Consider the following 24,087-nt stretch of genomic DNA (forward strand, 5'->3'; position numbering starts at 1 on the left):
CTGACGCAGCTCAGGCGAAGAATCGGCGCGGCAGCATTATAGCGAGAACAGCAGAACGATGCATCGGCCGGGAATCGAACCCGGGCCGTCCGCATGCTAAGCGAGCATTCACCAATTTTTTTTTTTTTTGTTCTCATTTCTTTCGTTGCATTTGTTGGGGGCGGACGTCCGATGGCGCCCGTTCATGTTCATCGTTGACTCGGTCTTTTATTACAGAGGGCAGATAACTCTCAGACCGAACACGCTGAGCTATCGTGCCGGCAAGCCTTAAGATTATGAGACTTACGCGCTGCCTACTGCACTGCTGAGGCACATGCCATTGAACCACCGATGCTCGACAAGCTGCCCGTGCTTCCCGAGTACTTTTCTGCAGGGGAAAGTGGGATTGCCACCCAGCGACGTCGGATACAACCGAAAAAAGTGCTACACACGCGGAGTGCTCCACTACACTGCCTTAAAACGAATGCTCATCTCTATCGTGTGAGTAACCTTGCGGCCGCGGCGGCTAGTCTTGCCCAAAGACGCAGCGTGCGTGGAGGCGCTACCCGAATGCGTGTGGATGCACCCTCCTACCTCGTAAAGCGCCTGCAGCTACTATCACCGTGGGCCGCTGCTGGCGGGCAGGAAGCCGACACAGCGGGGCGTTGCGAGCAGCGCCTGTGCGGTGGTGGTGTAATGGTGAGCATAGTTGCCTTCCAAGCAGTTGATCCGGGTTCGATTCCCGGCCGCCGCAAGTGGCGCTGGTTTTTTCGTATGAGTATGTGAGCCGCGTGCTGTTAAATGAAGGTTTTTTTCGTCGTAGCTCCACGCAGACCATCCTGTAGTATGTCCCGACTTGTCCCGACTTTGCTCGGCTGACGCGAAAGCTGACGCTTGGAATTCGCCCTTATCAAAAGGACAGGCACTATAAACGGCTGAGAGAGGCGAGGTGTGGAGAGGTACCAAAACGACAGGCAATCTGCGAAATTTTCTGCTCGTTGTTCTTAAAGAAAAAAACCGACGCAGTCGGTAGGACTCGAACCTACGCTCCCAGAGGGAATCTGATTTCTAGTCAGACGCCTTAACCACTCGGCCACGACTGCTCGTAACTGAAGTTTCCCTGGAATCGTGAAGAATCAAACCGGTCTGCGCAGAATGTTGACAGGAAACGAACTCCGTGCACTGATTACGGCAGGGTTACCATCGCTACGAGACGAGCCATTACGGAAACGTTAAAATCTTCGCCCGGACAGGGACTTGAACCCTGGACCCTTAGGTTAAAAGCCTAATGCTCTACCGACTGAGCTATCCGGGCACACGCTCGTTGTGGATGGAGCGGCTGCAAGCAATGTAAATAACTGGAACGCGTGTGTAGGCGTACTACGGTAATTTCTGGCTTCTGGCGCAACTGGCGACTTCACCGACTTCCCACTGACGCTGGTAGCAGCCCAACAGCGGACCAGAGCCTCTTCTCCCTTTATTCCGGTGCCGACAGTAATTGCATCATGTGCCTGTTTTCCCCGATTACGTTCGGTCGAAGCTTCGGAAGGTGGGCGACAAACGACAGTTCGAAGGCCAAAACGTGGAGCGTTGTGTGCGCAAAAAATTCCGTTCCGGTACCGGGAATCGAACCCGGGCCTCCTGGGTGAAAGCCAGGTATCCTAGCCACTAGACCACACCGGATTTGCTCGATAAGCGTGAGGTTTTCTCCGTCTCCTCTCGTATTTCGTGCTGAATCTCGACTCAGTGCAGTTCTCCGTTTGCGAGCATATTTGCGCCTACAGACTGGCATGGCGCACAGCTCGAAATTGACTATTCATTATTTTACTCCTAACAAGGGAAGAGAAAGATCAAAGTTGTACGTTGTCATAATTGGAAATAAACATATTGACGCTGGGGCGTAGACTCCTTGTGGATAACGAACGACAATTAAGTTCGTTCCCTAGCAACAGCAACGCCGTTAATTCAGCCTTGATGTACAGCAAATTAAATGCCCCGGGTGAGGATCGAACTCACGACCTTAAGATTATGAGACTTACGCGCTACCTACTGCGCTACCGAGGCACGTTGCAAGTAACGTTACAGGAAACTTGGTAAGTCTCTCATATTAGAGATAGACAGTTTGCGCTTTCTCAAGAATCTGTTGTGTTGCTACACGTGCTTTCCCTACTTGCTAGATTAAACTGCTGCCGCAGCTTTTTCAACGGAACGCAGCACTGCCCGAGGTTACAGTACATCGCCCTTGCGGCACCTAAACACAGCGGCCTGTTGGGCCAGGCCGTCGTCAGAGTTCAGAAATAGCACGCGACCGTTCAAGTACGGTCTATTGCGTGCTGCGTGTATGGTTCTTCTCACAGCGAATCCCGCTATACATTCCTGAGGCTGACGCAGCTCAGGCGAAGAATCGGCGCGGCAGCATTATAGCGAGAACAGCAGAACGATGCATCGGCCGGGAATCGAACCCGGGCCGTACGCATGCTAAGCGAGCATTCACCAATTTTTTTTTTTTTGTTCTCATTTCTTTCGTTGCATTTGTTGGGGGCGGACGTCCGATGGCGCCCGTTCATGTTCATCGTTGACTCGGTCTTTTATTACAGAGGGCAGATAACTCTCAGACCGAACACGCTGAGCTATCGTGCCGGCAAGCCTTAAGATTATGAGACTTACGCGCTGCCTACTGCACTGCTGAGGCACATGCCATTGAACCACCGATGCTCGACAAGCTGCCCGTGCTTCCCGAGTACTTTTCTGCAGGGGAAAGTGGGATTGCCACCCAGCGACGTCGGATACAACCGAAAAAAGTGCTACACACGCGGAGTGCTCCACTACACTGCCTTAAAACGAATGCTCATCTCTATCGTGTGAGTAACCTTGCGGCCGCGGCGGCTAGTCTTGCCCAAAGACGCAGCGTGCGTGGAGGCGCTACCCGAATGCGTGTGGATGCACCCTCCTACCTCGTAAAGCGCCTGCAGCTACTATCACCGTGGGCCGCTGCTGGCGGGCAGGAAGCCGACACAGCGGGGCGTTGCGAGCAGCGCCTGTGCGGTGGTGGTGTAATGGTGAGCATAGTTGCCTTCCAAGCAGTTGATCCGGGTTCGATTCCCGGCCGCCGCAAGTGGCGCTGGTTTTTTCGTATGAGTATGTGAGCCGCGTGCTGTTAAATGAAGGTTTTTTTCGTCGTAGCTCCACGCAGACCATCCTGTAGTATGTCCCGACTTGTCCCGACTTTGCTCGGCTGACGCGAAAGCTGACGCTTGGAATTCGCCCTTATCAAAAGGACAGGCACTATAAACGGCTGAGAGAGGCGAGGTGTGGAGAGGTACCAAAACGACAGGCAATCTGCGAAATTTTCTGCTCGTTGTTCTTAAAGAAAAAAACCGACGCAGTCGGTAGGACTCGAACCTACGCTCCCAGAGGGAATCTGATTTCTAGTCAGACGCCTTAACCACTCGGCCACGACTGCTCGTAACTGAAGTTTCCCTGGAATCGTGAAGAATCAAACCGGTCTGCGCAGAATGTTGACAGGAAACGAACTCCGTGCACTGATTACGGCAGGGTTACCATCGCTACGAGACGAGCCATTACGGAAACGTTAAAATCTTCGCCCGGACAGGGACTTGAACCCTGGACCCTTAGGTTAAAAGCCTAATGCTCTACCGACTGAGCTATCCGGGCTCACGCTCGTTGTGGATGGAGCGGCTGCAAGCAATGTAAATAACTGGAACGCGTGTGTAGGCGTACTACGGTAATTTCTGGCTTCTGGCGCAACTGGCGACTTCACCGACTTCCCACTGACGCTGGTAGCAGCCCAACAGCGGACCAGAGCCTCTTCTCCCTTTATTCCGGTGCCGACAGTAATTGCATCATGTGCCTGTTTTCCCCGATTACGTTCGGTCGAAGCTTCGGAAGGTGGGCGACAAACGACAGTTCGAAGGCCAAAACGTGGAGCGTTGTGTGCGCAAAAAATTCCGTTCCGGTACCGGGAATCGAACCCGGGCCTCCTGGGTGAAAGCCAGGTATCCTAGCCACTAGACCACACCGGATTTGCTCGATAAGCGTGAGGTTTTCTCCGTCTCCTCTCGTATTTCGTGCTGAATCTCGACTCAGTGCAGTTCTCCGTTTGCGAGCATATTTGCGCCTACAGACTGGCATGGCGCACAGCTCGAAATTGACTATTCATTATTTTACTCCTAACAAGGGAAGAGAAAGATCAAAGTTGTACGTTGTCATAATTGGAAATAAACATATTGACGCTGGGGCGTAGACTCCTTGTGGATAACGAACGACAATTAAGTTCGTTCCCTAGCAACAGCAACGCCGTTAATTCAGCCTTGATGTACAGCAAATTAAATGCCCCGGGTGAGGATCGAACTCACGACCTTAAGATTATGAGACTTACGCGCTACCTACTGCGCTACCGAGGCACGTTGCAAGTAACGTTACAGGAAACTTGGTAAGTCTCTCATATTAGAGATAGACAGTTTGCGCTTTCTCAAGAATCTGTTGTGTTGCTACACGTGCTTTCCCTACTTGCTAGATTAAACTGCTGCCGCAGCTTTTTCAACGGAACGCAGCACTGCCCGAGGTTACAGTACATCGCCCTTGCGGCACCTAAACACAGCGGCCTGTTGGGCCAGGCCGTCGTCAGAGTTCAGAAATAGCACGCGACCGTTCAAGTACGGTCTATTGCGTGCTGCGTGTATGGTTCTTCTCACAGCGAATCCCGCTATACATTCCTGAGGCTGACGCAGCTCAGGCGAAGAATCGGCGCGGCAGCATTATAGCGAGAACAGCAGAACGATGCATCGGCCGGGAATCGAACCCGGGCCGTCCGCATGCTAAGCGAGCATTCACCAATTTTTTTTTTTTTGTTCTCATTTCTTTCGTTGCATTTGTTGGGGGCGGACGTCCGATGGCGCCCGTTCATGTTCATCGTTGACTCGGTCTTTTATTACAGAGGGCAGATAACTCTCAGACCGAACACGCTGAGCTATCGTGCCGGCAAGCCTTAAGATTATGAGACTTACGCGCTGCCTACTGCACTGCTGAGGCACATGCCATTGAACCACCGATGCTCGACAAGCTGCCCGTGCTTCCCGAGTACTTTTCTGCAGGGGAAAGTGGGATTGCCACCCAGCGACGTCGGATACAACCGAAAAAAGTGCTACACACGCGGAGTGCTCCACTACACTGCCTTAAAACGAATGCTCATCTCTATCGTGTGAGTAACCTTGCGGCCGCGGCGGCTAGTCTTGCCCAAAGACGCAGCGTGCGTGGAGGCGCTACCCGAATGCGTGTGGATGCACCCTCCTACCTCGTAAAGCGCCTGCAGCTACTATCACCGTGGGCCGCTGCTGGCGGGCAGGAAGCCGACACAGCGGGGCGTTGCGAGCAGCGCCTGTGCGGTGGTGGTGTAATGGTGAGCATAGTTGCCTTCCAAGCAGTTGATCCGGGTTCGATTCCCGGCCGCCGCAAGTGGCGCTGGTTTTTTCGTATGAGTATGTGAGCCGCGTGCTGTTAAATGAAGGTTTTTTTCGTCGTAGCTCCACGCAGACCATCCTGTAGTATGTCCCGACTTGTCCCGACTTTGCTCGGCTGACGCGAAAGCTGACGCTTGGAATTCGCCCTTATCAAAAGGACAGGCACTATAAACGGCTGAGAGAGGCGAGGTGTGGAGAGGTACCAAAACGACAGGCAATCTGCGAAATTTTCTGCTCGTTGTTCTTAAAGAAAAAAACCGACGCAGTCGGTAGGACTCGAACCTGCGCTCCCAGAGGTAATCTGATTTCTAGTCAGACGCCTTAACCACTCGGCCACGACTGCTCGTAACTGAAGTTTCCCTGGAATCGTGAAGAATCAAACCGGTCTGCGCAGAATGTTGACAGGAAACGAACTCCGTGCACTGATTACGGCAGGGTTACCATCGCTACGAGACGAGCCATTACGGAAACGTTAAAATCTTCGCCCGGACAGGGACTTGAACCCTGGACCCTTAGGTTAAAAGCCTAATGCTCTACCGACTGAGCTATCCGGGCACACGCTCGTTGTGGATGGAGCGGCTGCAAGCAATGTAAATAACTGGAACGCGTGTGTAGGCGTACTACGGTAATTTCTGGCTTCTGGCGCAACTGGCGACTTCACCGACTTCCCACTGACGCTGGTAGCAGCCCAACAGCGGACCAGAGCCTCTTCTCCCTTTATTCCGGTGCCGACAGTAATTGCATCATGTGCCTGTTTTCCCCGATTACGTTCGGTCGAAGCTTCGGAAGGTGGGCGACAAACGACAGTTCGAAGGCCAAAACGTGGAGCGTTGTGTGCGCAAAAAATTCCGTTCCGGTACCGGGAATCGAACCCGGGCCTCCTGGGTGAAAGCCAGGTATCCTAGCCACTAGACCACACCGGATTTGCTCGATAAGCGTGAGGTTTTCTCCGTCTCCTCTCGTATTTCGTGCTGAATCTCGACTCAGTGCAGTTCTCCGTTTGCGAGCATATTTGCGCCTACAGACTGGCATGGCGCACAGCTCGAAATTGACTATTCATTATTTTACTCCTAACAAGGGAAGAGAAAGATCAAAGTTGTACGTTGTCATAATTGGAAATAAACATATTGACGCTGGGGCGTAGACTCCTTGTGGATAACGAACGACAATTAAGTTCGTTCCCTAGCAACAGCAACGCCGTTAATTCAGCCTTGATGTACAGCAAATTAAATGCCCCGGGTGAGGATCGAACTCACGACCTTAAGATTATGAGACTTACGCGCTACCTACTGCGCTACCGAGGCACGTTGCAAGTAACGTTACAGGAAACTTGGTAAGTCTCTCATATTAGAGATAGACAGTTTGCGCTTTCTCAAGAATCTGTTGTGTTGCTACACGTGCTTTCCCTACTTGCTAGATTAAACTGCTGCCGCAGCTTTTTCAACGGAACGCAGCACTGCCCGAGGTTACAGTACATCGCCCTTGCGGCACCTAAACACAGCGGCCTGTTGGGCCAGGCCGTCGTCAGAGTTCAGAAATAGCACGCGACCGTTCAAGTACGGTCTATTGCGTGCTGCGTGTATGGTTCTTCTCACAGCGAATCCCGCTATACATTCCTGAGGCTGACGCAGCTCAGGCGAAGAATCGGCGCGGCAGCATTATAGCGAGAACAGCAGAACGATGCATCGGCCGGGAATCGAACCCGGGCCGTCCGCATGCTAAGCGAGCATTCACCAATTTTATTTTTTTTTGTTCTCATTTCTTTCGTTGCATTTGTTGGGGGCGGACGTCCGATGGCGCCCGTTCATGTTCATCGTTGACTCGGTCTTTTATTACAGAGGGCAGATAACTCTCAGACCGAACACGCTGAGCTATCGTGCCGGCAAGCCTTAAGATTATGAGACTTACGCGCTGCCTACTGCACTGCTGAGGCACATGCCATTGAACCACCGATGCTCGACAAGCTGCCCGTGCTTCCCGAGTACTTTTCTGCAGGGGAAAGTGGGATTGCCACCCAGCGACGTCGGATACAACCGAAAAAAGTGCTACACACGCGGAGTGCTCCACTACACTGCCTTAAAACGAATGCTCATCTCTATCGTGTGAGTAACCTTGCGGCCGCGGCGGCTAGTCTTGCCCAAAGACGCAGCGTGCGTGGAGGCGCTACCCGAATGCGTGTGGATGCACCCTCCTACCTCGTAAAGCGCCTGCAGCTACTATCACCGTGGGCCGCTGCTGGCGGGCAGGAAGCCGACACAGCGGGGCGTTGCGAGCAGCGCCTGTGCGGTGGTGGTGTAATGGTGAGCATAGTTGCCTTCCAAGCAGTTGATCCGGGTTCGATTCCCGGCCGCCGCAAGTGGCGCTGGTTTTTTCGTATGAGTATGTGAGCCGCGTGCTGTTAAATGAAGGTTTTTTTCGTCGTAGCTCCACGCAGACCATCCTGTAGTATGTCCCGACTTGTCCCGACTTTGCTCGGCTGACGCGAAAGCTGACGCTTGGAATTCGCCCTTATCAAAAGGACAGGCACTATAAACGGCTGAGAGAGGCGAGGTGTGGAGAGGTACCAAAACGACAGGCAATCTGCGAAATTTTCTGCTCGTTGTTCTTAAAGAAAAAAACCGACGCAGTCGGTAGGACTCGAACCTACGCTCCCAGAGGGAATCTGATTTCTAGTCAGACGCCTTAACCACTCGGCCACGACTGCTCGTAACTGAAGTTTCCCTGGAATCGTGAAGAATCAAACCGGTCTGCGCAGAATGTTGACAGGAAACGAACTCCGTGCACTGATTACGGCAGGGTTACCATCGCTACGAGACGAGCCATTACGGAAACGTTAAAATCTTCGCCCGGACAGGGACTTGAACCCTGGACCCTTAGGTTAAAAGCCTAATGCTCTACCGACTGAGCTATCCGGGCACACGCTCGTCGTGGATGGAGCGGCTGCAAGCAATGTAAATAACTGGAACGCGTGTGTAGGCGTACTACGGTAATTTCTGGCTTCTGGCGCAACTGGCGACTTCACCGACTTCCCACTGACGCTGGTAGCAGCCCAACAGCGGACCAGAGCCTCTTCTCCCTTTATTCCGGTGCCGACAGTAATTGCATCATGTGCCTGTTTTCCCCGATTACGTTCGGTCGAAGCTTCGGAAGGTGGGCGACAAACGACAGTTCGAAGGCCAAAACGTGGAGCGTTGTGTGCGCAAAAAATTCCGTTCCGGTACCGGGAATCGAACCCGGGCCTCCTGGGTGAAAGCCAGGTATCCTAGCCACTAGACCACACCGGATTTGCTCGATAAGCGTGAGGTTTTCTCCGTCTCCTCTCGTATTTCGTGCTGAATCTCGACTCAGTGCAGTTCTCCGTTTGCGAGCATATTTGCGCCTACAGACTGGCATGGCGCACAGCTCGAAATTGACTATTCATTATTTTACTCCTAACAAGGGAAGAGAAAGATCAAAGTTGTACGTTGTCATAATTGGAAATAAACATATTGACGCTGGGGCGTAGACTCCTTGTGGATAACGAACGACAATTAAGTTCGTTCCCTAGCAACAGCAACGCCGTTAATTCAGCCTTGATGTACAGCAAATTAAATGCCCCGGGTGAGGATCGAACTCACGACCTTAAGATTATGAGACTTACGCGCTACCTACTGCGCTACCGAGGCACGTTGCAAGTAACGTTACAGGAAACTTGGTAAGTCTCTCATATTAGAGATAGACAGTTTGCGCTTTCTCAAGAATCTGTTGTGTTGCTACACGTGCTTTCCCTACTTGCTAGATTAAACTGCTGCCGCAGCTTTTTCAACGGAACGCAGCACTGCCCGAGGTTACAGTACATCGCCCTTGCGGCACCTAAACACAGCGGCCTGTTGGGCCAGGCCGTCGTCAGAGTTCAGAAATAGCACGCGACCGTTCAAGTACGGTCTATTGCGTGCTGCGTGTATGGTTCTTCTCACAGCGAATCCCGCTATACATTCCTGAGGCTGACGCAGCTCAGGCGAAGAATCGGCGCGGCAGCATTATAGCGAGAACAGCAGAACGATGCATCGGCCGGGAATCGAACCCGGGCCGTCCGCATGCTAAGCGAGCATTCACCAATTTTTTTTTTTTTTGTTCTCATTTCTTTCGTTGCATTTGTTGGGGGCGGACGTCCGATGGCGCCCGTTCATGTTCATCGTTGACTCGGTCTTTTATTACAGAGGGCAGATAACTCTCAGACCGAACACGCTGAGCTATCGTGCCGGCAAGCCTTAAGATTATGAGACTTACGCGCTGCCTACTGCACTGCTGAGGCACATGCCATTGAACCACCGATGCTCGACAAGCTGCCCGTGCTTCCCGAGTACTTTTCTGCAGGGGAAAGTGGGATTGCCACCCAGCGACGTCGGATACAACCGAAAAAAGTGCTACACACGCGGAGTGCTCCACTACACTGCCTTAAAACGAATGCTCATCTCTATCGTGTGAGTAACCTTGCGGCCGCGGCGGCTAGTCTTGCCCAAAGACGCAGCGTGCGTGGAGGCGCTACCCGAATGCGTGTGGATGCACCCTCCTACCTCGTAAAGCGCCTGCAGCTACTATCACCGTGGGCCGCTGCTGGCGGGCAGGAAGCCGACACAGCGGGGCGTTGCGAGCAGCGCCTGTGCGGTGGTGGTGTAATGGTGAGCATAGTTGCCTTCCAAGCAGTTGATCCGGGTTCGATTCCCGGCCGCCGCAAGTGGCGCTGGTTTTTTCGTATGAGTATGTGAGCCGCGTGCTGTTAAATGAAGGTTTTTTTCGTCGTAGCTCCACGCAGACCATCCTGTAGTATGTCCCGACTTGTCCCGACTTTGCTCGGCTGACGCGAAAGCTGACGCTTGGAATTCGCCCTTATCAAAAGGACAGGCACTATAAACGGCTGAGAGAGGCGAGGTGTGGAGAGGTACCAAAACGACAGGCAATCTGCGAAATTTTCTGCTCGTTGTTCTTAAAGAAAAAAACCGACGCAGTCGGTAGGACTCGAACCTACGCTCCCAGAGGGAATCTGATTTCTAGTCAGACGCCTTAACCACTCGGCCACGACTGCTCGTAACTGAAGTTTCCCTGGAATCGTGAAGAATCAAACCGGTCTGCGCAGAATGTTGACAGGAAACGAACTCCGTGCACTGATTACGGCAGGGTTACCATCGCTACGAGACGAGCCATTACGGAAACGTTAAAATCTTCGCCCGGACAGGGACTTGAACCCTGGACCCTTAGGTTAAAAGCCTAATGCTCTACCGACTGAGCTATCCGGGCACACGCTCGTTGTGGATGGAGCGGCTGCAAGCAATGTAAATAACTGGAACGCGTGTGTAGGCGTACTACGGTAATTTCTGGCTTCTGGCGCAACTGGCGACTTCACCGACTTCCCACTGACGCTGGTAGCAGCCCAACAGCGGACCAGAGCCTCTTCTCCCTTTATTCCGGTGCCGACAGTAATTGCATCATGTGCCTGTTTTCCCCGATTACGTTCGGTCGAAGCTTCGGAAGGTGGGCGACAAACGACAGTTCGAAGGCCAAAACGTGGAGCGTTGTGTGCGCAAAAAATTCCGTTCCGGTACCGGGAATCGAACCCGGGCCTCCTGGGTGAAAGCCAGGTATCCTAGCCACTAGACCACACCGGATTTGCTCGATAAGCGTGAGGTTTTCTCCGTCTCCTCTCGTATTTCGTGCTGAATCTCGACTCAGTGCAGTTCTCCGTTTGCGAGCATATTTGCGCCTACAGACTGGCATGGCGCACAGCTCGAAATTGACTATTCATTATTTTACTCCTAACAAGGGAAGAGAAAGATCAAAGTTGTACGTTGTCATAATTGGAAATAAACATATTGACGCTGGGGCGTAGACTCCTTGTGGATAACGAACGACAATTAAGTTCGTTCCCTAGCAACAGCAACGCCGTTAATTCAGCCTTGATGTACAGCAAATTAAATGCCCCGGGTGAGGATCGAACTCACGACCTTAAGATTATGAGACTTACGCGCTACCTACTGCGCTACCGAGGCACGTTGCAAGTAACGTTACAGGAAACTTGGTAAGTCTCTCATATTAGAGATAGACAGTTTGCGCTTTCTCAAGAATCTGTTGTGTTGCTACACGTGCTTTCCCTACTTGCTAGATTAAACTGCTGCCGCAGCTTTTTCAACGGAACGCAGCACTGCCCGAGGTTACAGTACATCGCCCTTGCGGCACCTAAACACAGCGGCCTGTTGGGCCAGGCCGTCGTCAGAGTTCAGAAATAGCACGCGACCGTTCAAGTACGGTCTATTGCGTGCTGCGTGTATGGTTCTTCTCACAGCGAATCCCGCTATACATTCCTGAGGCTGACGCAGCTCAGGCGAAGAATCGGCGCGGCAGCATTATAGCGAGAACAGCAGAACGATGCATCGGCCGGGAATCGAACCCGGGCCGTACGCATGCTAAGCGAGCATTCACCAATTTTTTTTTTTTTGTTCTCATTTCTTTCGTTGCATTTGTTGGGGGCGGACGTCCGATGGCGCCCGTTCATGTTCATCGTTGACTCGGTCTTTTATTACAGAGGGCAGATAACTCTCAGACCGAACACGCTGAGCTATCGTGCCGGCAAGCCTTAAGATTATGAGACTTACGCGCTGCCTACTGCACTGCTGAGGCACATGCCATTGAACCACCGATGCTCGACAAGCTGCCCGTGCTTCCCGAGTACTTTTCTGCAGGGGAAAGTGGGATTGCCACCCAGCGACGTCGGATACAACCGAAAAAAGTGCTACACACGCGGAGTGCTCCACTACACTGCCTTAAAACGAATGCTCATCTCTATCGTGTGAGTAACCTTGCGGCCGCGGCGGCTAGTCTTGCCCAAAGACGCAGCGTGCGTGGAGGCGCTACCCGAATGCGTGTGGATGCACCCTCCTACCTCGTAAAGCGCCTGCAGCTACTATCACCGTGGGCCGCTGCTGGCGGGCAGGAAGCCGACACAGCGGGGCGTTGCGAGCAGCGCCTGTGCGGTGGTGGTGTAATGGTGAGCATAGTTGCCTTCCAAGCAGTTGATCCGGGTTCGATTCCCGGCCGCCGCAAGTGGCGCTGGTTTTTTCGTATGAGTATGTGAGCCGCGTGCTGTTAAATGAAGGTTTTTTTCGTCGTAGCTCCACGCAGACCATCCTGTAGTATGTCCCGACTTGTCCCGACTTTGCTCGGCTGACGCGAAAGCTGACGCTTGGAATTCGCCCTTATCAAAAGGACAGGCACTATAAACGGCTGAGAGAGGCGAGGTGTGGAGAGGTACCAAAACGACAGGCAATCTGCGAAATTTTCTGCTCGTTGTTCTTAAAGAAAAAAACCGACGCAGTCGGTAGGACTCGAACCTACGCTCCCAGAGGGAATCTGATTTCTAGTCAGACGCCTTAACCACTCGGCCACGACTGCTCGTAACTGAAGTTTCCCTGGAATCGTGAAGAATCAAACCGGTCTGCGCAGAATGTTGACAGGAAACGAACTCCGTGCACTGATTACGGCAGGGTTACCATCGCTACGAGACGAGCCATTACGGAAACGTTAAAATCTTCGCCCGGACAGGGACTTGAACCCTGGACCCTTAGGTTAAAAGCCTAATGCTCTACCGACTGAGCTATCCGGGCACACGCTCGTTGTGGATGGAGCGGCTGCAAGCAATGTAAATAACTGGAACGCGTGTGTAGGCGTACTACGGTAATTTCTGGCTTCTGGCGCAACTGGCGACTTCACCGACTTCCCACTGACGCTGGTAGCAGCCCAACAGCGGACCAGAGCCTCTTCTCCCTTTATTCCGGTGCCGACAGTAATTGCATCATGTGCCTGTTTTCCCCGATTACGTTCGGTCGAAGCTTCGGAAGGTGGGCGACAAACGACAGTTCGAAGGCCAAAACGTGGAGCGTTGTGTGCGCAAAAAATTCCGTTCCGGTACCGGGAATCGAACCCGGGCCTCCTGGGTGAAAGCCAGGTATCCTAGCCACTAGACCACACCGGATTTGCTCGATAAGCGTGAGGTTTTCTCCGTCTCCTCTCGTATTTCGTGCTGAATCTCGACTCAGTGCAGTTCTCCGTTTGCGAGCATATTTGCGCCTACAGACTGGCATGGCGCACAGCTCGAAATTGACTATTCATTATTTTACTCCTAACAAGGGAAGAGAAAGATCAAAGTTGTACGTTGTCATAATTGGAAATAAACATATTGACGCTGGGGCGTAGACTCCTTGTGGATAACGAACGACAATTAAGTTCGTTCCCTAGCAACAGCAACGCCGTTAATTCAGCCTTGATGTACAGCAAATTAAATGCCCCGGGTGAGGATCGAACTCACGACCTTAAGATTATGAGACTTACGCGCTACCTACTGCGCTACCGAGGCACGTTGCAAGTAACGTTACAGGAAACTTGGTAAGTCTCTCATATTAGAGATAGACAGTTTGCGCTTTCTCAAGAATCTGTTGTGTTGCTACACGTGCTTTCCCTACTTGCTAGATTAAACTGCTGCCGCAGCTTTTTCAACGGAACGCAGCACTGCCCGAGGTTACAGTACATCGCCCTTGCGGCACCTAAACACAGCGGCCTGTTGGGCCAGGCCGTCGTCAGAGTTCAGAAATAGCACGCGACCGTTCAAGTACGGTCTATTGCGTGCTGCGTGTATGGTTCTTCTCACAGCGAATCCCGCTATACATTCCTGAGGCTGACGCAGCTCAGGCGAAGAATCGGCGCGGCAGCATTATAGCGAGAACAGCAGAACGATGCATCGGCCGGGAATCGAACCCGGGCCGTACGCATGCTAAGCGAGCATTCACCAATTTTTTTTTTTTTGTTCTCATTTCTTTCGTTGCATTTGTTGGGGGCGGACGTCCGATGGCGCCCGTTCATGTTCATCGTTGACTCGGTCTTTTATTACAGAGGGCAGATAACTCTCAGACCGAACACGCTGAGCTATCGTGCCGGCAAGCCTTAAGATTATGAGACTTACGCGCTGCCTACTGCACTGCTGAGGCACATGCCATTGAACCACCGATGCTCGACAAGCTGCCCGTGCTTCCCGAGTACTTTTCTGCAGGGGAAAGTGGGATTGCCACCCAGCGACGTCGGATACAACCGAAAAAAGTGCTACACACGCGGAGTGCTCCACTACACTGCCTTAAAACGAATGCTCATCTCTATCGTGTGAGTAACCTTGCGGCCGCGGCGGCTAGTCTTGCCCAAAGACGCAGCGTGCGTGGAGGCGCTACCCGAATGCGTGTGGATGCACCCTCCTACCTCGTAAAGCGCCTGCAGCTACTATCACCGTGGGCCGCTGCTGGCGGGCAGGAAGCCGACACAGCGGGGCGTTGCGAGCAGCGCCTGTGCGGTGGTGGTGTAATGGTGAGCATAGTTGCCTTCCAAGCAGTTGATCCGGGTTCGATTCCCGGCCGCCGCAAGTGGCGCTGGTTTTTTCGTATGAGTATGTGAGCCGCGTGCTGTTAAATGAAGGTTTTTTTCGTCGTAGCTCCACGCAGACCATCCTGTAGTATGTCCCGACTTGTCCCGACTTTGCTCGGCTGACGCGAAAGCTGACGCTTGGAATTCGCCCTTATCAAAAGGACAGGCACTATAAACGGCTGAGAGAGGCGAGGTGTGGAGAGGTACCAAAACGACAGGCAATCTGCGAAATTTTCTGCTCGTTGTTCTTAAAGAAAAAAACCGACGCAGTCGGTAGGACTCGAACCTACGCTCCCAGAGGGAATCTGATTTCTAGTCAGACGCCTTAACCACTCGGCCACGACTGCTCGTAACTGAAGTTTCCCTGGAATCGTGAAGAATCAAACCGGTCTGCGCAGAATGTTGACAGGAAACGAACTCCGTGCACTGATTACGGCAGGGTTACCATCGCTACGAGACGAGCCATTACGGAAACGTTAAAATCTTCGCCCGGACAGGGACTTGAACCCTGGACCCTTAGGTTAAAAGCCTAATGCTCTACCGACTGAGCTATCCGGGCACACGCTCGTTGTGGATGGAGCGGCTGCAAGCAATGTAAATAACTGGAACGCGTGTGTAGGCGTACTACGGTAATTTCTGGCTTCTGGCGCAACTGGCGACTTCACCGACTTCCCACTGACGCTGGTAGCAGCCCAACAGCGGACCAGAGCCTCTTCTCCCTTTATTCCGGTGCCGACAGTAATTGCATCATGTGCCTGTTTTCCCCGATTACGTTCGGTCGAAGCTTCGGAAGGTGGGCGACAAACGACAGTTCGAAGGCCAAAACGTGGAGCGTTGTGTGCGCAAAAAATTCCGTTCCGGTACCGGGAATCGAACCCGTGCCTCCTGGGTGAAAGCCAGGTATCCTAGCCACTAGACCACACCGGATTTGCTCGATAAGCGTGAGGTTTTCTCCGTCTCCTCTCGTATTTCGTGCTGAATCTCGACTCAGTGCAGTTCTCCGTTTGCGAGCATATTTGCGCCTACAGACTGGCATGGCGCACAGCTCGAAATTGACTATTCATTATTTTACTCCTAACAAGGGAAGAGAAAGATCAAAGTTGTACGTTGTCATAATTGGAAATAAACATATTGACGCTGGGGCGTAGACTCCTTGTGGATAACGAACGACAATTAAGTTCGTTCCCTAGCAACAGCAACGCCGTTAATTCAGCCTTGATGTACAGCAAATTAAATGCCCCGGGTGAGGATCGAACTCACGACCTTAAGATTATGAGACTTACGCGCTACCTACTGCGCTACCGAGGCACGTTGCAAGTAACGTTACAGGAAACTTGGTAAGTCTCTCATATTAGAGATAGACAGTTTGCGCTTTCTCAAGAATCTGTTGTGTTGCTACACGTGCTTTCCCTACTTGCTAGATTAAACTGCTGCCGCAGCTTTTTCAACGGAACGCAGCACTGCCCGAGGTTACAGTACATCGCCCTTGCGGCACCTAAACACAGCGGCCTGTTGGGCCAGGCCGTCGTCAGAGTTCAGAAATAGCACGCGACCGTTCAAGTACGGTCTATTGCGTGCTGCGTGTATGGTTCTTCTCACAGCGAATCCCGCTATACATTCCTGAGGCTGACGCAGCTCAGGCGAAGAATCGGCGCGGCAGCATTATAGCGAGAACAGCAGAACGATGCATCGGCCGGGAATCGAACCCGGGCCGTCCGCATGCTAAGCGAGCATTCACCAATTTTTTTTTTTTTTGTTCTCATTTCTTTCGTTGCATTTGTTGGGGGCGGACGTCCGATGGCGCCCGTTCATGTTCATCGTTGACTCGGTCTTTTATTACAGAGGGCAGATAACTCTCAGACCGAACACGCTGAGCTATCGTGCCGGCAAGCCTTAAGATTATGAGACTTACGCGCTGCCTACTGCACTGCTGAGGCACATGCCATTGAACCACCGATGCTCGACAAGCTGCCCGTGCTTCCCGAGTACTTTTCTGCAGGGGAAAGTGGGATTGCCACCCAGCGACGTCGGATACAACCGAAAAAAGTGCTACACACGCGGAGTGCTCCACTACACTGCCTTAAAACGAATGCTCATCTCTATCGTGTGAGTAACCTTGCGGCCGCGGCGGCTAGTCTTGCCCAAAGACGCAGCGTGCGTGGAGGCGCTACCCGAATGCGTGTGGATGCACCCTCCTACCTCGTAAAGCGCCTGCAGCTACTATCACCGTGGGCAGCTGCTGGCGGGCAGGAAGCCGACACAGCGGGGCGTTGCGAGCAGCGCCTGTGCGGTGGTGGTGTAATGGTGAGCATAGTTGCCTTCCAAGCAGTTGATCCGGGTTCGATTCCCGGCCGCCGCAAGTGGCGCTGGTTTTTTCGTATGAGTATGTGAGCCGCGTGCTGTTAAATGAAGGTTTTTTTCGTCGTAGCTCCACGCAGACCATCCTGTAGTATGTCCCGACTTGTCCCGACTTTGCTCGGCTGACGCGAAAGCTGACGCTTGGAATTCGCCCTTATCAAAAGGACAGGCACTATAAACGGCTGAGAGAGGCGAGGTGTGGAGAGGTACCAAAACGACAGGCAATCTGCGAAATTTTCTGCTCGTTGTTCTTAAAGAAAAAAACCGACGCAGTCGGTAGGACTCGAACCTACGCTCCCAGAGGGAATCTGATTTCTAGTCAGACGCCTTAACCACTCGGCCACGACTGCTCGTAACTGAAGTTTCCCTGGAATCGTGAAGAATCAAACCGGTCTGCGCAGAATGTTGACAGGAAACGAACTCCGTGCACTGATTACGGCAGGGTTACCATCGCTACGAGACGAGCCATTACGGAAACGTTAAAATCTTCGCCCGGACAGGGACTTGAACCCTGGACCCTTAGGTTAAAAGCCTAATGCTCTACCGACTGAGCTATCCGGGCACACGCTCGTTGTGGATGGAGCGGCTGCAAGCAATGTAAATAACTGGAACGCGTGTGTAGGCGTACTACGGTAATTTCTGGCTTCTGGCGCAACTGGCGACTTCACCGACTTCCCACTGACGCTGGTAGCAGCCCAACAGCGGACCAGAGCCTCTTCTCCCTTTATTCCGGTGCCGACAGTAATTGCATCATGTGCCTGTTTTCCCCGATTACGTTCGGTCGAAGCTTCGGAAGGTGGGCGACAAACGACAGTTCGAAGGCCAAAACGTGGAGCGTTGTGTGCGCAAAAAATTCCGTTCCGGTACCGGGAATCGAACCCGGGCCTCCTGGGTGAAAGCCAGGTATCCTAGCCACTAGACCACACCGGATTTGCTCGATAAGCGTGAGGTTTTCTCCGTCTCCTCTCGTATTTCGTGCTGAATCTCGACTCAGTGCAGTTCTCCGTTTGCGAGCATATTTGCGCCTACAGACTGGCATGGCGCACAGCTCGAAATTGACTATTCATTATTTTACTCCTAACAAGGGAAGAGAAAGATCAAAGTTGTACGTTGTCATAATTGGAAATAAACATATTGACGCTGGGGCGTAGACTCCTTGTGGATAACGAACGACAATTAAGTTCGTTCCCTAGCAACAGCAACGCCGTTAATTCAGCCTTGATGTACAGCAAATTAAATGCCCCGGGTGAGGATCGAACTCACGACCTTAAGATTATGAGACTTACGCGCTACCTACTGCGCTACCGAGGCACGTTGCAAGTAACGTTACAGGAAACTTGGTAAGTCTCTCATATTAGAGATAGACAGTTTGCGCTTTCTCAAGAATCTGTTGTGTTGCTACACGTGCTTTCCCTACTTGCTAGATTAAACTGCTGCCGCAGCTTTTTCAACGGAACGCAGCACTGCCCGAGGTTACAGTACATCGCCCTTGCGGCACCTAAACACAGCGGCCTGTTGGGCCAGGCCGTCGTCAGAGTTCAGAAATAGCACGCGACCGTTCAAGTACGGTCTATTGCGTGCTGCGTGTATGGTTCTTCTCACAGCGAATCCCGCTATACATTCCTGAGGCTGACGCAGCTCAGGCGAAGAATCGGCGCGGCAGCATTATAGCGAGAACAGCAGAACGATGCATCGGCCGGGAATCGAACCCGGGCCGTCCGCATGCTAAGCGAGCATTCACCAATTTTTTTTTTTTTGTTCTCATTTCTTTCGTTGCATTTGTTGGGGGCGGACGTCCGATGGCGCCCGTTCATGTTCATCGTTGACTCGGTCTTTTATTACAGAGGGCAGATAACTCTCAGACCGAACACGCTGAGCTATCGTGCCGGCAAGCCTTAAGATTATGAGACTTACGCGCTGCCTACTGCACTGCTGAGGCACATGCCATTGAACCACCGATGCTCGACAAGCTGCCCGTGCTTCCCGAGTACTTTTCTGCAGGGGAAAGTGGGATTGCCACCCAGCGACGTCGGATACAACCGAAAAAAGTGCTACACACGCGGAGTGCTCCACTACACTGCCTTAAAACGAATGCTCATCTCTATCGTGTGAGTAACCTTGCGGCCGCGGCGGCTAGTCTTGCCCAAAGACGCAGCGTGCGTGGAGGCGCTACCCGAATGCGTGTGGATGCACCCTCCTACCTCGTAAAGCGCCTGCAGCTACTATCACCGTGGGCCGCTGCTGGCGGGCAGGAAGCCGACACAGCGGGGCGTTGCGAGCAGCGCCTGTGCGGTGGTGGTGTAATGGTGAGCATAGTTGCCTTCCAAGCAGTTGATCCGGGTTCGATTCCCGGCCGCCGCAAGTGGCGCTGGTTTTTTCGTATGAGTATGTGAGCCGCGTGCTGTTAAATGAAGGTTTTTTTCGTCGTAGCTCCACGCAGACCATCCTGTAGTATGTCCCGACTTGTCCCGACTTTGCTCGGCTGACGCGAAAGCTGACGCTTGGAATTCGCCCTTATCAAAAGGACAGGCACTATAAACGGCTGAGAGAGGCGAGGTGTGGAGAGGTACCAAAACGACAGGCAATCTGCGAAATTTTCTGCTCGTTGTTCTTAAAGAAAAAAACCGACGCAGTCGGTAGGACTCGAACCTACGCTCCCAGAGGGAATCTGATTTCTAGTCAGACGCCTTAACCACTCGGCCACGACTGCTCGTAACTGAAGTTTCCCTGGAATCGTGAAGAATCAAACCGGTCTGCGCAGAATGTTGACAGGAAACGAACTCCGTGCACTGATTACGGCAGGGTTACCATCGCTACGAGACGAGCCATTACGGAAACGTTAAAATCTTCGCCCGGACAGGGACTTGAACCCTGGACCCTTAGGTTAAAAGCCTAATGCTCTACCGACTGAGCTATCCGGGCACACGCTCGTTGTGGATGGAGCGGCTGCAAGCAATGTAAATAACTGGAACGCGTGTGTAGGCGTACTACGGTAATTTCTGGCTTCTGGCGCAACTGGCGACTTCACCGACTTCCCACTGACGCTGGTAGCAGCCCAACAGCGGACCAGAGCCTCTTCTCCCTTTATTCCGGTGCCGACAGTAATTGCATCATGTGCCTGTTTTCCCCGATTACGTTCGGTCGAAGCTTCGGAAGGTGGGCGACAAACGACAGTTCGAAGGCCAAAACGTGGAGCGTTGTGTGCGCAAAAAATTCCGTTCCGGTACCGGGAATCGAACCCGGGCCTCCTGGGTGAAAGCCAGGTATCCTAGCCACTAGACCACACCGGATTTGCTCGATAAGCGTGAGGTTTTCTCCGTCTCCTCTCGTATTTCGTGCTGAATCTCGACTCAGTGCAGTTCTCCGTTTGCGAGCATATTTGCGCCTACAGACTGGCATGGCGCACAGCTCGAAATTGACTATTCATTATTTTACTCCTAACAAGGGAAGAGAAAGATCAAAGTTGTACGTTGTCATAATTGGAAATAAACATATTGACGCTGGGGCGTAGACTCCTTGTGGATAACGAACGACAATTAAGTTCGTTCCCTAGCAACAGCAACGCCGTTAATTCAGCCTTGATGTACAGCAAATTAAATGCCCCGGGTGAGGATCGAACTCACGACCTTAAGATTATGAGACTTACGCGCTACCTACTGCGCTACCGAGGCACGTTGCAAGTAACGTTACAGGAAACTTGGTAAGTCTCTCATATTAGAGATAGACAGTTTGCGCTTTCTCAAGAATCTGTTGTGTTGCTACACGTGCTTTCCCTACTTGCTAGATTAAACTGCTGCCGCAGCTTTTTCAACGGAACGCAGCACTGCCCGAGGTTACAGTACATCGCCCTTGCGGCACCTAAACACAGCGGCCTGTTGGGCCAGGCCGTCGTCAGAGTTCAGAAATAGCACGCGACCGTTCAAGTACGGTCTATTGCGTGCTGCGTGTATGGTTCTTCTCACAGCGAATCCCGCTATACATTCCTGAGGCTGACGCAGCTCAGGCGAAGAATCGGCGCGGCAGCATTATAGCGAGAACAGCAGAACGATGCATCGGCCGGGAATCGAACCCGGGCCGTCCGCATGCTAAGCGAGCATTCACCAATTTTTTTTTTTTTGTTCTCATTTCTTTCGTTGCATTTGTTGGGGGCGGACGTCCGATGGCGCCCGTTCATGTTCATCGTTGACTCGGTCTTTTATTACAGAGGGCAGATAACTCTCAGACCGAACACGCTGAGCTATCGTGCCGGCAAGCCTTAAGATTATGAGACTTACGCGCTGCCTACTGCACTGCTGAGGCACATGCCATTGAACCACCGATGCTCGACAAGCTGCCCGTGCTTCCCGAGTACTTTTCTGCAGGGGAAAGTGGGATTGCCACCCAGCGACGTCGGATACAACCGAAAAAAGTGCTACACACGCGGAGTGCTCCACTACACTGCCTTAAAACGAATGCTCATCTCTATCGTGTGAGTAACCTTGCGGCCGCGGCGGCTAGTCTTGCCCAAAGACGCAGCGTGCGTGGAGGCGCTACCCGAATGCGTGTGGATGCACCCTCCTACCTCGTAAAGCGCCTGCAGCTACTATCACCGTGGGCCGCTGCTGGCGGGCAGGAAGCCGACACAGCGGGGCGTTGCGAGCAGCGCCTGTGCGGTGGTGGTGTAATGGTGAGCATAGTTGCCTTCCAAGCAGTTGATCCGGGTTCGATTCCCGGCCGCCGCAAGTGGCGCTGGTTTTTTCGTATGAGTATGTGAGCCGCGTGCTGTTAAATGAAGGTTTTTTTCGTCGTAGCTCCACGCAGACCATCCTGTAGTATGTCCCGACTTGTCCCGACTTTGCTCGGCTGACGCGAAAGCTGACGCTTGGAATTCGCCCTTATCAAAAGGACAGGCACTATAAACGGCTGAGAGAGGCGAGGTGTGGAGAGGTACCAAAACGACAGGCAATCTGCGAAATTTTCTGCTCGTTGTTCTTAAAGAAAAAAACCGACGCAGTCGGTAGGACTCGAACCTACGCTCCCAGAGGGAATCTGATTTCTAGTCAGACGCCTTAACCACTCGGCCACGACTGCTCGTAACTGAAGTTTCCCTGGAATCGTGAAGAATCAAACCGGTCTGCGCAGAATGTTGACAGGAAACGAACTCCGTGCACTGATTACGGCAGGGTTACCATCGCTACGAGACGAGCCATTACGGAAACGTTAAAATCTTCGCCCGGACAGGGACTTGAACCCTGGACCCTTAGGTTAAAAGCCTAATGCTCTACCGACTGAGCTATCCGGGCACACGCTCGTTGTGGATGGAGCGGCTGCAAGCAATGTAAATAACTGGAACGCGTGTGTAGGCGTACTACGGTAATTTCTGGCTTCTGGCGCAACTGGCGACTTCACCGACTTCCCACTGACGCTGGTAGCAGCCCAACAGCGGACCAGAGCCTCTTCTCCCTTTATTCCGGTGCCGACAGTAATTGCATCATGTGCCTGTTTTCCCCGATTACGTTCGGTCGAAGCTTCGGAAGGTGGGCGACAAACGACAGTTCGAAGGCCAAAACGTGGAGCGTTGTGTGCGCAAAAAATTCCGTTCCGGTACCGGGAATCGAACCCGGGCCTCCTGGGTGAAAGCCAGGTATCCTAGCCACTAGACCACACCGGATTTGCTCGATAAGCGTGAGGTTTTCTCCGTCTCCTCTCGTATTTCGTGCTGAATCTCGACTCAGTGCAGTTCTCCGTTTGCGAGCATATTTGCGCCTACAGACTGGCATGGCGCACAGCTCGAAATTGACTATTCATTATTTTACTCCTAACAAGGGAAGAGAAAGATCAAAGTTGTACGTTGTCATAATTGGAAATAAACATATTGACGCTGGGGCGTAGACTCCTTGTGGATAACGAACGACAATTAAGTTCGTTCCCTAGCAACAGCAACGCCGTTAATTCAGCCTTGATGTACAGCAAATTAAATGCCCCGGGTGAGGATCGAACTCACGACCTTAAGATTATGAGACTTACGCGCTACCTACTGCGCTACCGAGGCACGTTGCAAGTAACGTTACAGGAAACTTGGTAAGTCTCTCATATTAGAGATAGACAGTTTGCGCTTTCTCAAGAATCTGTTGTGTTGCTACACGTGCTTTCCCTACTTGCTAGATTAAACTGCTGCCGCAGCTTTTTCAACGGAACGCAGCACTGCCCGAGGTTACAGTACATCGCCCTTGCGGCACCTAAACACAGCGGCCTGTTGGGCCAGGCCGTCGTCAGAGTTCAGAAATAGCACGCGACCGTTCAAGTACGGTCTATTGCGTGCTGCGTGTATGGTTCTTCTCACAGCGAATCCCGCTATACATTCCTGAGGCTGACGCAGCTCAGGCGAAGAATCGGCGCGGCAGCATTATAGCGAGAACAGCAGAACGATGCATCGGCCGGGAATCGAACCCGGGCCGTCCGCATGCTAAGCGAGCATTCACCAATTTTTTTTTTTTTGTTCTCATTTCTTTCGTTGCATTTGTTGGGGGCGGACGTCCGATGGCGCCCGTTCATGTTCATCGTTGACTCGGTCTTTTATTACAGAGGGCAGATAACTCTCAGACCGAACACGCTGAGCTATCGTGCCGGCAAGCCTTAAGATTATGAGACTTACGCGCTGCCTACTGCACTGCTGAGGCACATGCCATTGAACCACCGATGCTCGACAAGCTGCCCGTGCTTCCCGAGTACTTTTCTGCAGGGGAAAGTGGGATTGCCACCCAGCGACGTCGGATACAACCGAAAAAAGTGCTACACACGCGGAGTGCTCCACTACACTGCCTTAAAACGAATGCTCATCTCTATCGTGTGA

The 24,087-nt window shown here is 52.5% G+C and overlaps 50 non-coding genes across 50 annotated transcripts; 10 read left to right on the forward strand and 40 right to left on the reverse strand.

Annotated features, from left to right (window-relative positions):
* Nucleotides 1-661: 661 nt before the first annotated feature.
* Nucleotides 662-733, forward strand: Trnag-ucc (transfer RNA glycine (anticodon UCC)). Its single transcript has one exon. It is a non-coding gene; the product is annotated as a tRNA-Gly (tRNA).
* Nucleotides 734-1,000: 267 nt separating this feature from the next.
* Nucleotides 1,001-1,082, reverse strand: Trnas-aga (transfer RNA serine (anticodon AGA)). The gene has a single exon. It is a non-coding gene; the product is annotated as a tRNA-Ser (tRNA).
* Nucleotides 1,083-1,221: 139 nt separating this feature from the next.
* Nucleotides 1,222-1,294, reverse strand: Trnak-uuu (transfer RNA lysine (anticodon UUU)). Its single transcript has one exon. It is a non-coding gene; the product is annotated as a tRNA-Lys (tRNA).
* Nucleotides 1,295-1,590: 296 nt separating this feature from the next.
* On the reverse strand, nucleotides 1,591-1,662 carry Trnae-uuc (transfer RNA glutamic acid (anticodon UUC)). Its single transcript has one exon. It is a non-coding gene; the product is annotated as a tRNA-Glu (tRNA).
* Nucleotides 1,663-1,970: 308 nt separating this feature from the next.
* Nucleotides 1,971-2,043, reverse strand: Trnam-cau (transfer RNA methionine (anticodon CAU)). Its single transcript has one exon. It is a non-coding gene; the product is annotated as a tRNA-Met (tRNA).
* A 978-nt stretch (nucleotides 2,044-3,021) lies between these two features.
* Trnag-ucc (transfer RNA glycine (anticodon UCC)) lies at nucleotides 3,022-3,093 on the forward strand. The gene has a single exon. It is a non-coding gene; the product is annotated as a tRNA-Gly (tRNA).
* Nucleotides 3,094-3,360: 267 nt separating this feature from the next.
* On the reverse strand, nucleotides 3,361-3,442 carry Trnas-aga (transfer RNA serine (anticodon AGA)). The gene has a single exon. It is a non-coding gene; the product is annotated as a tRNA-Ser (tRNA).
* A 139-nt stretch (nucleotides 3,443-3,581) lies between these two features.
* Trnak-uuu (transfer RNA lysine (anticodon UUU)) lies at nucleotides 3,582-3,654 on the reverse strand. Its single transcript has one exon. It is a non-coding gene; the product is annotated as a tRNA-Lys (tRNA).
* Nucleotides 3,655-3,950: 296 nt separating this feature from the next.
* On the reverse strand, nucleotides 3,951-4,022 carry Trnae-uuc (transfer RNA glutamic acid (anticodon UUC)). Its single transcript has one exon. It is a non-coding gene; the product is annotated as a tRNA-Glu (tRNA).
* Nucleotides 4,023-4,330: 308 nt separating this feature from the next.
* On the reverse strand, nucleotides 4,331-4,403 carry Trnam-cau (transfer RNA methionine (anticodon CAU)). The gene has a single exon. It is a non-coding gene; the product is annotated as a tRNA-Met (tRNA).
* A 978-nt stretch (nucleotides 4,404-5,381) lies between these two features.
* On the forward strand, nucleotides 5,382-5,453 carry Trnag-ucc (transfer RNA glycine (anticodon UCC)). The gene has a single exon. It is a non-coding gene; the product is annotated as a tRNA-Gly (tRNA).
* Nucleotides 5,454-5,720: 267 nt separating this feature from the next.
* Nucleotides 5,721-5,802, reverse strand: Trnas-aga (transfer RNA serine (anticodon AGA)). Its single transcript has one exon. It is a non-coding gene; the product is annotated as a tRNA-Ser (tRNA).
* A 139-nt stretch (nucleotides 5,803-5,941) lies between these two features.
* Trnak-uuu (transfer RNA lysine (anticodon UUU)) lies at nucleotides 5,942-6,014 on the reverse strand. Its single transcript has one exon. It is a non-coding gene; the product is annotated as a tRNA-Lys (tRNA).
* A 296-nt stretch (nucleotides 6,015-6,310) lies between these two features.
* Nucleotides 6,311-6,382, reverse strand: Trnae-uuc (transfer RNA glutamic acid (anticodon UUC)). Its single transcript has one exon. It is a non-coding gene; the product is annotated as a tRNA-Glu (tRNA).
* A 308-nt stretch (nucleotides 6,383-6,690) lies between these two features.
* On the reverse strand, nucleotides 6,691-6,763 carry Trnam-cau (transfer RNA methionine (anticodon CAU)). The gene has a single exon. It is a non-coding gene; the product is annotated as a tRNA-Met (tRNA).
* A 979-nt stretch (nucleotides 6,764-7,742) lies between these two features.
* On the forward strand, nucleotides 7,743-7,814 carry Trnag-ucc (transfer RNA glycine (anticodon UCC)). Its single transcript has one exon. It is a non-coding gene; the product is annotated as a tRNA-Gly (tRNA).
* Nucleotides 7,815-8,081: 267 nt separating this feature from the next.
* Trnas-aga (transfer RNA serine (anticodon AGA)) lies at nucleotides 8,082-8,163 on the reverse strand. Its single transcript has one exon. It is a non-coding gene; the product is annotated as a tRNA-Ser (tRNA).
* A 139-nt stretch (nucleotides 8,164-8,302) lies between these two features.
* Nucleotides 8,303-8,375, reverse strand: Trnak-uuu (transfer RNA lysine (anticodon UUU)). The gene has a single exon. It is a non-coding gene; the product is annotated as a tRNA-Lys (tRNA).
* Nucleotides 8,376-8,671: 296 nt separating this feature from the next.
* Trnae-uuc (transfer RNA glutamic acid (anticodon UUC)) lies at nucleotides 8,672-8,743 on the reverse strand. Its single transcript has one exon. It is a non-coding gene; the product is annotated as a tRNA-Glu (tRNA).
* Nucleotides 8,744-9,051: 308 nt separating this feature from the next.
* Nucleotides 9,052-9,124, reverse strand: Trnam-cau (transfer RNA methionine (anticodon CAU)). The gene has a single exon. It is a non-coding gene; the product is annotated as a tRNA-Met (tRNA).
* A 979-nt stretch (nucleotides 9,125-10,103) lies between these two features.
* On the forward strand, nucleotides 10,104-10,175 carry Trnag-ucc (transfer RNA glycine (anticodon UCC)). The gene has a single exon. It is a non-coding gene; the product is annotated as a tRNA-Gly (tRNA).
* A 267-nt stretch (nucleotides 10,176-10,442) lies between these two features.
* Nucleotides 10,443-10,524, reverse strand: Trnas-aga (transfer RNA serine (anticodon AGA)). The gene has a single exon. It is a non-coding gene; the product is annotated as a tRNA-Ser (tRNA).
* A 139-nt stretch (nucleotides 10,525-10,663) lies between these two features.
* Nucleotides 10,664-10,736, reverse strand: Trnak-uuu (transfer RNA lysine (anticodon UUU)). Its single transcript has one exon. It is a non-coding gene; the product is annotated as a tRNA-Lys (tRNA).
* A 296-nt stretch (nucleotides 10,737-11,032) lies between these two features.
* On the reverse strand, nucleotides 11,033-11,104 carry Trnae-uuc (transfer RNA glutamic acid (anticodon UUC)). The gene has a single exon. It is a non-coding gene; the product is annotated as a tRNA-Glu (tRNA).
* Nucleotides 11,105-11,412: 308 nt separating this feature from the next.
* Trnam-cau (transfer RNA methionine (anticodon CAU)) lies at nucleotides 11,413-11,485 on the reverse strand. Its single transcript has one exon. It is a non-coding gene; the product is annotated as a tRNA-Met (tRNA).
* A 978-nt stretch (nucleotides 11,486-12,463) lies between these two features.
* On the forward strand, nucleotides 12,464-12,535 carry Trnag-ucc (transfer RNA glycine (anticodon UCC)). Its single transcript has one exon. It is a non-coding gene; the product is annotated as a tRNA-Gly (tRNA).
* A 267-nt stretch (nucleotides 12,536-12,802) lies between these two features.
* Nucleotides 12,803-12,884, reverse strand: Trnas-aga (transfer RNA serine (anticodon AGA)). The gene has a single exon. It is a non-coding gene; the product is annotated as a tRNA-Ser (tRNA).
* Nucleotides 12,885-13,023: 139 nt separating this feature from the next.
* On the reverse strand, nucleotides 13,024-13,096 carry Trnak-uuu (transfer RNA lysine (anticodon UUU)). The gene has a single exon. It is a non-coding gene; the product is annotated as a tRNA-Lys (tRNA).
* A 296-nt stretch (nucleotides 13,097-13,392) lies between these two features.
* Nucleotides 13,393-13,464, reverse strand: Trnae-uuc (transfer RNA glutamic acid (anticodon UUC)). The gene has a single exon. It is a non-coding gene; the product is annotated as a tRNA-Glu (tRNA).
* Nucleotides 13,465-13,772: 308 nt separating this feature from the next.
* On the reverse strand, nucleotides 13,773-13,845 carry Trnam-cau (transfer RNA methionine (anticodon CAU)). Its single transcript has one exon. It is a non-coding gene; the product is annotated as a tRNA-Met (tRNA).
* A 978-nt stretch (nucleotides 13,846-14,823) lies between these two features.
* Trnag-ucc (transfer RNA glycine (anticodon UCC)) lies at nucleotides 14,824-14,895 on the forward strand. The gene has a single exon. It is a non-coding gene; the product is annotated as a tRNA-Gly (tRNA).
* A 267-nt stretch (nucleotides 14,896-15,162) lies between these two features.
* Trnas-aga (transfer RNA serine (anticodon AGA)) lies at nucleotides 15,163-15,244 on the reverse strand. Its single transcript has one exon. It is a non-coding gene; the product is annotated as a tRNA-Ser (tRNA).
* A 139-nt stretch (nucleotides 15,245-15,383) lies between these two features.
* On the reverse strand, nucleotides 15,384-15,456 carry Trnak-uuu (transfer RNA lysine (anticodon UUU)). Its single transcript has one exon. It is a non-coding gene; the product is annotated as a tRNA-Lys (tRNA).
* A 296-nt stretch (nucleotides 15,457-15,752) lies between these two features.
* Trnae-uuc (transfer RNA glutamic acid (anticodon UUC)) lies at nucleotides 15,753-15,824 on the reverse strand. Its single transcript has one exon. It is a non-coding gene; the product is annotated as a tRNA-Glu (tRNA).
* A 308-nt stretch (nucleotides 15,825-16,132) lies between these two features.
* Trnam-cau (transfer RNA methionine (anticodon CAU)) lies at nucleotides 16,133-16,205 on the reverse strand. The gene has a single exon. It is a non-coding gene; the product is annotated as a tRNA-Met (tRNA).
* Nucleotides 16,206-17,184: 979 nt separating this feature from the next.
* Trnag-ucc (transfer RNA glycine (anticodon UCC)) lies at nucleotides 17,185-17,256 on the forward strand. The gene has a single exon. It is a non-coding gene; the product is annotated as a tRNA-Gly (tRNA).
* A 267-nt stretch (nucleotides 17,257-17,523) lies between these two features.
* Nucleotides 17,524-17,605, reverse strand: Trnas-aga (transfer RNA serine (anticodon AGA)). The gene has a single exon. It is a non-coding gene; the product is annotated as a tRNA-Ser (tRNA).
* Nucleotides 17,606-17,744: 139 nt separating this feature from the next.
* Trnak-uuu (transfer RNA lysine (anticodon UUU)) lies at nucleotides 17,745-17,817 on the reverse strand. Its single transcript has one exon. It is a non-coding gene; the product is annotated as a tRNA-Lys (tRNA).
* Nucleotides 17,818-18,113: 296 nt separating this feature from the next.
* Nucleotides 18,114-18,185, reverse strand: Trnae-uuc (transfer RNA glutamic acid (anticodon UUC)). Its single transcript has one exon. It is a non-coding gene; the product is annotated as a tRNA-Glu (tRNA).
* A 308-nt stretch (nucleotides 18,186-18,493) lies between these two features.
* Trnam-cau (transfer RNA methionine (anticodon CAU)) lies at nucleotides 18,494-18,566 on the reverse strand. Its single transcript has one exon. It is a non-coding gene; the product is annotated as a tRNA-Met (tRNA).
* A 978-nt stretch (nucleotides 18,567-19,544) lies between these two features.
* Trnag-ucc (transfer RNA glycine (anticodon UCC)) lies at nucleotides 19,545-19,616 on the forward strand. Its single transcript has one exon. It is a non-coding gene; the product is annotated as a tRNA-Gly (tRNA).
* A 267-nt stretch (nucleotides 19,617-19,883) lies between these two features.
* Trnas-aga (transfer RNA serine (anticodon AGA)) lies at nucleotides 19,884-19,965 on the reverse strand. Its single transcript has one exon. It is a non-coding gene; the product is annotated as a tRNA-Ser (tRNA).
* A 139-nt stretch (nucleotides 19,966-20,104) lies between these two features.
* On the reverse strand, nucleotides 20,105-20,177 carry Trnak-uuu (transfer RNA lysine (anticodon UUU)). Its single transcript has one exon. It is a non-coding gene; the product is annotated as a tRNA-Lys (tRNA).
* Nucleotides 20,178-20,473: 296 nt separating this feature from the next.
* Trnae-uuc (transfer RNA glutamic acid (anticodon UUC)) lies at nucleotides 20,474-20,545 on the reverse strand. Its single transcript has one exon. It is a non-coding gene; the product is annotated as a tRNA-Glu (tRNA).
* A 308-nt stretch (nucleotides 20,546-20,853) lies between these two features.
* Trnam-cau (transfer RNA methionine (anticodon CAU)) lies at nucleotides 20,854-20,926 on the reverse strand. Its single transcript has one exon. It is a non-coding gene; the product is annotated as a tRNA-Met (tRNA).
* Nucleotides 20,927-21,904: 978 nt separating this feature from the next.
* Trnag-ucc (transfer RNA glycine (anticodon UCC)) lies at nucleotides 21,905-21,976 on the forward strand. The gene has a single exon. It is a non-coding gene; the product is annotated as a tRNA-Gly (tRNA).
* Nucleotides 21,977-22,243: 267 nt separating this feature from the next.
* Trnas-aga (transfer RNA serine (anticodon AGA)) lies at nucleotides 22,244-22,325 on the reverse strand. Its single transcript has one exon. It is a non-coding gene; the product is annotated as a tRNA-Ser (tRNA).
* A 139-nt stretch (nucleotides 22,326-22,464) lies between these two features.
* Trnak-uuu (transfer RNA lysine (anticodon UUU)) lies at nucleotides 22,465-22,537 on the reverse strand. Its single transcript has one exon. It is a non-coding gene; the product is annotated as a tRNA-Lys (tRNA).
* A 296-nt stretch (nucleotides 22,538-22,833) lies between these two features.
* Nucleotides 22,834-22,905, reverse strand: Trnae-uuc (transfer RNA glutamic acid (anticodon UUC)). The gene has a single exon. It is a non-coding gene; the product is annotated as a tRNA-Glu (tRNA).
* Nucleotides 22,906-23,213: 308 nt separating this feature from the next.
* Nucleotides 23,214-23,286, reverse strand: Trnam-cau (transfer RNA methionine (anticodon CAU)). The gene has a single exon. It is a non-coding gene; the product is annotated as a tRNA-Met (tRNA).
* Nucleotides 23,287-24,087: the final 801 nt, after the last annotated feature.

The sequence above is a fragment of the Schistocerca serialis genome, chromosome 4 (genome assembly GCF_023864345.2).
Source record: "Schistocerca serialis cubense isolate TAMUIC-IGC-003099 chromosome 4, iqSchSeri2.2, whole genome shotgun sequence".
Classification (NCBI taxonomy): Eukaryota; Metazoa; Arthropoda; class Insecta; order Orthoptera; family Acrididae; genus Schistocerca; species Schistocerca serialis.